At 38.8% G+C, this 9376-nt stretch overlaps 1 pseudogene across 1 annotated transcript; it reads left to right on the top strand.

Moving 5' to 3' along the window:
- Positions 1–2531: 2531 nt before the first annotated feature.
- On the top strand, positions 2532–3050 carry LOC105532385 (annotated as a pseudogene). Its single transcript, XR_001004965.1, has one exon. The product of XR_001004965.1 is annotated as a cytochrome c oxidase subunit 6A1, mitochondrial pseudogene (transcript).
- Positions 3051–9376: the final 6326 nt, after the last annotated feature.

Genomic DNA, 9376 nt, shown 5'->3' with positions numbered 1-9376 from the left:
GTTACAAATTTTCACAAGACTATGGGATTACTTATGGCTCGCCAGATCCAGAAAGATTAAGTGGAGAGGCGGCATTTGAGCATGGCTTTGAGAATGAGTGAAATTTAGACATATGGATATGGAGGTGAGCAGTCAAGAATAGAAAGAAAAAAAAAAAACTTTCCCAGAAGCTTAGAGACTTCCTTCAGCAAAAGCAGTCTGCTATTTTTTCTTGTTTATTTTATATATACATGTTTGCATAATATTTTAAATGAGAAGATGGCTTTCTGTGCAATTTTTAATAGAAAATTGGTGATGATATTCAACATTTTATTTTCACATAAGAAAACAAAGGCCTAGATATAAGAGGGTGACTTATACAAGGTCACTGAGTTAATGGCAGAACTCTTGCTTTTATGTGAGAATTGAGGGATAGAGAGAACAGCAGCCAAGTTTGGTTTTGAATCCTGCTAATGTCATTGACTAGATGTTTTGTTTTAGACTATTTGTTAAATCTTTTTGAGGGCCTCATTTTTTTTTTTTTAATCTATAAAAAAGGAGGCTGGGCATGGTGACTCATGATTGTAATCCCAGCACTTTGGGAGGCCAAGGTGGGAGGATCGCTTAAGGCCAGGAGTTTGAAACCAGCCCTGGCAACATAGCGAGACCCCATCTCTACAAAAACAAAATGTAAAAAGGAGCTGAGTATAGTGGTGCACACTTGTAGTCCCAGCTACTGGGGAGGCTGAGATGGGAGAACCACCTAAGCCCAGGAATTCAAGGTTGCAGTGAGCCATGATTGAGCCACTGCACTTCAGCCTGGGTTACAGAGCAAGAACCTGTGTCAAAAAAAAAAAAAAAAAAAAAAAAAGAAGGAGATAATAAGTCAACTATCTCACACAGTTGTTGAAATAAAATTTTTATATAAATTTTATGCCTTATCTGGAATATACTGTGTCTTTATAATAAATGTGGCAAAGACATCTCAATAAAACTTCTCAGCTGCCCATTAAGTACATATCTCTATTTTACGAAAAGCAAGCCCAACAGGATATTTCCTACATAAGCTGCTCTGGTTCATGTGATGTACTATGTAAGAAAAGCCAGTTTTGCAAACCTGAACACATCTCATTGGTCTGGGGAACAATGCACAAGCAAAAGTCACCCATATATGAACTGGACACAAGGACAGTCAATCACTTTTGAAGTGGCTTGGCATAACTCTCTCACAGTGAGTGGTAATAAACCATCTCAATCAAAATAGTTTTTGGGAAGTAAGAATGCTAGATCAATAAAGGTAAGGTATATTACTCAGCTCAAGTTGCTGTTTTGAGTTATTATGAATTTTCCTCTTTTATATAAAGACCAGTATTTATCACGGTGTTAGAAATTCTGAGATTTGTGTTGACAAGTGGCAAATTACATTATTTATTCTGCACATTTGCCATAAATATCTATCGCTAAAGGTAATTTGTGATTTTATTTTCTGTGAAACCCAAAGGAATTTTACAGCTTAATTCATGTGTTCTGATTAAATAGCACCATCAGTAGTGACAGTAGCAGGAGAAGAAAGAAGAGGTAAAGGAGGAGGAGGAGGAAGAGGAAGAGGAGGAAGTGTAAGTATTAGCAAAAGCAAAGAAGACAAAAGAATCGAGTAAAGTAAAATTGCATATGGACACTTCTTATGTCCCAGAACAATGCACATGCTGTTATTAATCTCCACAGATATCTTATGAGATAGGACTCATTTTTCAGATGAAGAGACAAAAGCTTATGTAATAAACAAAACTGTTCCTAAATTATACAGCTCAGAAGTGGAGAAACATGTTCTTTCTATGGTACCATGCAACATAAGACAAATATTCCTCTACCTTTAGTTTTGTATGAGACTCAATTATTCTAAAACTGATCTTTATCTTCATCCCTTGCTTTCAAGAGTATCATTCTGTTTCCCTAAACATGGCCTTTATACTCATCACTTGCTTTCAAATACTATCATCCTGTATTAAACTGCAGATCATTTGTGGTGAATCAAAGCTTAACAGATTACTCATTGCTAATTAAATAGCTGATTCTGTCCACTGAAGCTCATACATTAAAGTATTTAATGTTTGTTTGGTAAACTGCTTTACTAAATGCTCCTTTGACTTTTATTGGTAATAAACATTAAGCATTTATGGCCTGTGAAAGCAGCTTCCCATCCAGCTTATGCTGTTACTATTTACAGTTTGTTAATAAAATACCATTAACGTCCTTCAAATCAAAAGTTGTTTTTGTTCTTCTCTTCAACTTTTATTGTATAGTACGAATAATCGTTCACTAAAATTTGAATGAACTATGCATTTACTAGTGGTTTTTCAATAAAGAGAATACTTTGCTAAGCCCAGCACACTTCAGGATTCAACAACAAGGCCTCAGATCAGACAGAGATCTAGTTCCCTTTCTTCACTTCACACTCTCTTTTAACTGCACCGTGGTCTCACTTGGGTACATCCAGATTTCATCATTACTAACAAAATTTTAAAAATCTGACTTCCGAGTCCAGGTCGAAAATGGCGGCAGTTGGTGTGTCCCGGGTTTCTCGGCAGCTGTGCCGGTCCGGCCCATAGCTGGGGCAGCCTATGTCGAGTGGCACCCATGGCGAAGAGGGCTCAGCTCGCATGTGGAAAACCCTCACCTTCTTCGTCGCGCTCCCCGGGGTGGCAGTCAGCATGCTGAATGTGTACCTGAAGTGGCACCACGGAGAGTGCGAGAGACCCGAGTTCATCGCCTACCCCCATCTCCGCATCAGGACCAAGCCGTTTCCCTGGGGAGATGGTAACCATACTCTATTCCATAACCCTCATGTGAATCCACTTCCAACTGGCTACGAAGATGAATAAAGAGAATCTGGACCACTACCTGGGCACCAGGGACCACAGCACTGGTTTGGACCATTACTCTGCATATGGACCAGAAAAAGTATACGGGACCTTAAGCTCATCTTCTTGTATCAAATGATGACTGGTATACTGGTCTTCCATCCCTTTGCTTGTGGCAGGAGATGGCTTAAATAAATAACTTCAAAAAAAAAAAAATCTGACTTCCTTTTACTATGATTTGACTCCTTTTAATCCGATTTTTTCATTTAACCTTTCTGAATACCAATTTCTTAAACTTTCATCTTAAGGTTGAGCTCCTGTAAAGGAAAGAGTAAGGAGAAAACTTTAGAAATTATGAGAAAGGTCCTGATACTTTTATGGGTTATTTTAAAATGTATTCATTAAAAAAATTATTTATTTATTTATTTTTGAGACAGAGTCTCGCTCTGCCGCCCAGGCTGGAGTGCAGTGGCGCAATCTCGGCTCACTGCAAGCTCCGCCTCCCAGGTTCACGCCATTCTCCTGCCTCAGCCTCCTGAGTAGCTGGGACTACAGGCGCCCGCCACCATGCCCGGCTAATTTTTATATATATATAGTATTATTTTTCTGTGAAACCCAAAGGAATTTTATAAAGGAATATATATAAAAATATATATATACAGTATTTTTAGTAGAGAGGGGTTTCACCGTGTTACTCAGAATGGTCTAGATCGCCTGACCTCGTGATCCGCCTGCCTTGGCCTCCCAAAGTGCTGGGATTACAGGAGTGAGCCACTGCGCCCAGCCTAAAAAAATATTTTTGACTGTTCGTTTAGGTTCTGTGGTACATGTGCAAGTTTGTTATATAGGTAAACTTGTGACCTTGTGACTTGGGGGTTTAGGGTAAAGATTAATCACTCAGGTATTAAGCATAGTATTCAACACTTTTTTTTCTTTTCTGAACCTTTCCCTCTCTGGTTTTTTTTTTTTTTTTTCTTAACCCCATCCTTGAAGTAGGTCCCAATGTCTGCTGTTCTCCTCTTTGTCTCCCTGTGCTCTCACTATTTAGCTCCAACTTATAAGTGAGAAAATGTGGTACTTGGTTTTCTGCTCCTGCGTTAGTTGCTAAGGATAATGGCCTCTAGTTCCATCCCTGTTCCTGCCAAGGATTTAATTTCATTCTTTTTTTATGACTGCAAGGTATTATACAGTATATATGTACCACATTTTATTTATCCAGTCGACTGTTGATGGGTATTTAGATTGAGTCCATGTCTTTGCTATGGTGAATAATACTGCAATGAACATACGCTTGCCATGTGTCTTTGGAAGAATGATTTATATTCCTTTGGGTATATAGCTAATACGGGGATTGCTGGATCAAAGGGTAGTTCTGTTTTCAGTTCTTTGAGAAATCACCATACTACTTTCACCACTTTCCACAATGGTTGAACTAATTTACACTCCCACCAGCAGTGTGTAAGCATCCCCTTTGTTCCACAACCTCTCATTATTTTTTGAGTTTTCAATAATAGCCATTCTGATGGGTGTGAGATGGTATCTAATTGTTGTTCTGATTTGCATTTCTCTAATTATTAGTAATATTGAACATTTATTCATATGTCTATTGGCTGCATGTATGTCTTCTTTTGAACAGTGTCTGTTTATATCCTTTAGCCACTTTTTAATGGGGTTGTATGTCTTTTGCTTGTACAGTTGTTTAAGTTCCTTGTAGATTCTGGATATTAGACCTTTGTCAGATGTATAGTTGCAAATGTTTTTGCTCATTCCATAGGTTTCCCATTGACTCTGTTTATAGTTTATTTTGTAGTGCAGAAGCTCTTTAGTTTAATTAGGTCCCATTTGTCTTGCTTTTGTTGCAATTGTATTAGTGATTTCATCCTGAAATTTTTGCTAGTTTCTATGTCCAAACTGGTATTTCCTAGGTTATCTTCCAGGGTTTTTACAGTTTGAGGCTTTACACCTCGATCTTTACTCCATCTGGAATTGATTTTTGTATATGGTATAAGGAAAGGGTCCAGTTTCAATCTTCTGCATGCAGCAAGCCAGATATCACAGCACCATTTATTGAATAGAGAGTTCTTTCCCCATTGCTTGTTTTTGTTAACATTGTCAAATATCAGAGAATTGTATGTGTGCGACTTTACTTCTGGACTCCCCATTCTATTCCATTGGTCTACGTGTTTGTTTTTTGTACCAGTATCATGCTGTTTTGGTTACTGTAGCTTCACCGATTGTTAACCCCACAAAAACACCAAGTTAACAACTATCTACCTAGAAAAAAGCACCTTAATAAGAACCAAAAATCAGAGCAGAAAGGAAAACTGAACCAAACTCAGCTAACACCTGTCCATGGATAGAGCACTGAAACCAGCATTACCCAGACAGGAATCATTGATCCTAGCAGTCCAAACCCGAGTGCCTGCAAACCTCACCACTGAGGGCTACATTGCTCTCTGTCTCCAAGTAAACTTGAAAGGCAGTCTAAGCCGTAAGGACTGTAAATCTTAAGTGAGTCATAGTGCTGAACTAGGTTCACAGACAGTGAACTGGTCGGGGGCATGTGACATACTGAGACACTAGCTGGGGAAGCCAAGGGAGTGGCTTCCCTAACCGCAGCCTGCACAACTCATGTCTCCAAAAGAGACTCCTTCCTTCTGCTTGAGGAGAGGAGAGGAAGGGGAGGGGAGGACTTTGTCTTGCATCTAGGATACCAGCCCAGCTATGAGAGGATCAGGCACCAATCAGAGGCATGAGGCCCCCATTCCAGGTCCTGGCTCCCAGAAGACAATTCTAGACATACCTTGGGATAGAGGGTCCCCACTGCCTTGAAGGGAAATACCCAGTCCTGGCAGCAATAATCACCTGCTAACTGAAGAGCCTTTGGGCCCTGAATAACTAGCAGCAATACCCAGTTCCTACATCAAGAGCCTTGGTTGTGCCTTTGAGACTTCCTGTCTTCAGGTAAAACATGGCTGCAGGGGAGTAGAGCAGCAAGCAGGCTCCTGAGGTCACTGATTTCAGGACTTCACTCTTGGATGGCATTTCTGGACCTGTGCTGGGCCAGAGGGGATCCCACTGGCCTGAAGAGTGAGTCCCGGCCAGGCAACATTCACAACAAGCTGACTTATGAGACCGTGGGCCTTAAAAGAACATCAGTGGTGACCTGGCAGAATTCCTTGTGGCCTGAGGTGGCAGTGGCTATGGGGTGAGGCTTCTCTGCCTTCAAAAAGGGAAGGGCAGAGTGGGAAGGACTGCAACTTGTGGACTGAGTGCCAGATGAGTCACAGTACAATAGAATGCCAGGTAGATTTCTGAGGTTTTGGACTCTAGTCCCTGACTCCCAGATGACACCACTGGACCCATCTGGAACCTGGGGGACCTCGCCAACCTGAAGGGAAAGACACAGGCCTGTTTGGCTTTGCCCCTGCTGATTAGGTAGCACAGAGCCTTGAGCAAACATGGGTAGTTGCCATGGAGTTTTTACAGCAGCCCTCGGGCAAGAACCAGTGCCGTGCTGGCTTCAGGTCTGACTCAGTTCGGTCATATTGGTGGTGGCTACTGGGGTTCCTGTGTCACTCAATCACCAGGTTTACATGCCTCAGGACACAGAGAGAGACTCTGTATGTTTGGAAGAATGTAAAGGAAGAGAAAAAGAGTCTCTGCCTGGTAACCCAGAAAATTCCCCCAGATCTTGTCCAAAATCATCAATACAGTATCTCTACAAATCTGCAAGACCCACAGCATTGCAGGACTTAGGGTGCCCACTAAAGCAGATATAGATTAGATCAGAAGACTCAAGTGCCTTAAAATATCTGGAATGGCTTCCCAAGAATGATAGCTACTTAACAGCCCCAACAGTGAAGACTACAATAAATACCTAACTTTTCAATACCCAGACACCAAAGAACATCTACCAACATCAGCACCATCCAGGGAAACATGACTTCACCAAATGAACTAAATAAGTCACCAGGGATCAATCCTACAGAAACAGAGCTATGTGGCCTTGCAGACAGAGATTTCAAAATAGCTGTTTCGAGGAAACTCAAAAAAGTCAAGATAACACAAAGAAGGAGTTCAAATTCTATCAGATAAATTTAATGAAGAGACTGAAATAATTAAAAAGATCAGGCAGAAATTCTGTAGCTGAAAAATTCATATTGCATATAGAAGAATGCATCAGAGGCCTTTAATAGCAGAACTGATTAAGCAGAAGAAATAATTAGTGAGCTTAAAGGCAGGCTATTCAAAAATACACAGTCAGAAGAGACAAAAGGAAAAAGAATAAAAAAACAAAGAAGCATGCCTACAGGATCAAGAAAATAGCCTCTGAAGGTCAAATCTAAGAGTTACTGGCCATAAAGAGGAGGTAGAGAAAGACATAAGGGTAGAAGTTTATTCAAGGTGATAATAACAGATAACCTCCCAAACCTAGAGACAGATATCAATATCCAAGTACAAAAATGTTATGGAACACCAAGTAGTTCCAACATATACTATTAAATCAATTTAATACATCATATTAACAGAATAAGTATAAAAAACATATGATCATTTCAATTGATGTGGAAAAAGCATGATAAAATCTCTCAAATAACAGAGTGTAGAAGAAACACACTTCAACATAAAAAAAAGCCAGATATGACAGATCCACAACTAGTATCATATTGAATGTAAAAATACTGAAAGCCTTTCCCCTAAGATCTGGAACACAATAAGAATGCACATTGTCAACACTGTTATTCAACATAGCACTGGAAGTTCTAGCTGGAGCAATCAGACAAGAGAAGAAAATATAGGGCACCCGAATTGGAAAGGAAGAAGTCAAATTATTCTTGCTTGCAGATGGTATGATCTTTTATCTGGAAAAACTTAAAGATTCCACCAGAAACTAATGGAACTGGTGCATTCAGTAAAGTTACTGGATACAAAATTAACGTACTAAAATAAAAAATCAGTAATATTCCTAGATGTCAAGAGAGAACAATATGAAAAAGAAACAAAAAAGTAATCCCATTTACAATAGCTACACAGAAAATTAAATACCTAAAAATTAAAGAAGTGAATGATCTCTATAATAAAGACTATAAAGCACTAATGAAAGGAATTCAAGAGAACACCCCAAAAATGGAGAAAAAAAATATACGTATTGGAAGAATCAATATTGTTAAAATCTCCATCGTACCTAAATCAATTCACAGATTCAGTGCAATCCCTAAAGAAATATCAATGACACTCTTAACAGAAATAGAAAAAAAAAATCCTAAAATTTGTATGGAACCACAAAAGACCCAGAATACTCAAATCTATCCTAAGAAAAAACACAAAACTGATGGAATCACATTACCTGAATTCAAATTATACTACAGAGCTATAGTAACCAAAGCAGCATGGTACAGACACATAGAACAATGAAACAGAATAGAAGATGCAGAAAAAACTTCACGCACCTGCAGTGAACTCATTTTTGACTAAGGTGTGAAGAACATACAATGAGGAAAAGACTGTCTCCTCAATATGTGATGCTGAGAAAACTGGATATCCACTTGCTGAAGAATTAAACTAGATCCCTTTCTCTCCACATACAAAAATTACGTCAGAATTGATTAAAGACCTAAATCTAAGACCTGAAACTATAAAACTACTACAAGAAATAATTGGGGAAAATCTTCAGGACACTTTTCTGAACAAAAATATGTTGAGCAATACCCCAAAAGCACAGGCCACCACAGCAAAAATGCACAAATGGAATCACATCAAGTTTAAAAGCTTCTGTACAGCAAAGGACATAATCAACAAAGTGAAGAGACAAGACAAAGAATGGGAGAAAGTATCTGCAAACTACCCATCTGACAAGGGATTAAAAAATAATAATAATAATATACAAGGAGCTCTAAGAACCCTATAGAAAAAAAAATCTAATAATCAGATCAAAAAAATGGGAAAAGATTTGCATACACATTTCTCAAAAGAAGACATACAAATGGCAAACAGGCACATGAAAAAGTGCTTAACATCATTATAGAAATGCAAATCAAAACTACAAGATATTATCTCACCCCAAATAAAATGGTTTATATCCAAAAGACAGGCAATAACAAATACTAGTAAGAGTGTGGAGAAAAGGGAACCCTGCTAACAAAACCACTATGGAGAAGAGTTTGGAAGTTCTTCAAAAAAGTAAAAATTGAGCTATGATACGATCCATCAATCCCACTGCTAGGTATATACCCAAAAGAAGGGAAATCAGTATATCAAAGAGATATCTGCACTCTCATGTTTGTTGCAGCAGTGTTCATAATAGCCAAGGTTGGGAAACAACCGAAGATTCCATCAACAGACAAACGGATAAAGAAAGTGAGGTACATATACACAGTGGAATACTATTCAGCCATAAAAATGAGTGAGAACCCTCATTTGCAACAACATGAATGGAGTTGGAGGTCATTATGTTAAGTAAAATGAGCCAGGCACAGAAATACAATGTTCTCACTTATTTGTAGGAAATAAAAATCAAAACAACTGAAATCATA

This window comes from Mandrillus leucophaeus, unplaced genomic scaffold, assembly GCF_000951045.1.
Source record: "Mandrillus leucophaeus isolate KB7577 unplaced genomic scaffold, Mleu.le_1.0 Scaffold955, whole genome shotgun sequence".
In the NCBI taxonomy this organism is placed as follows: domain Eukaryota; kingdom Metazoa; phylum Chordata; class Mammalia; order Primates; family Cercopithecidae; genus Mandrillus; species Mandrillus leucophaeus.
This window is presented reverse-complemented; position numbering and strand designations above follow the sequence as displayed.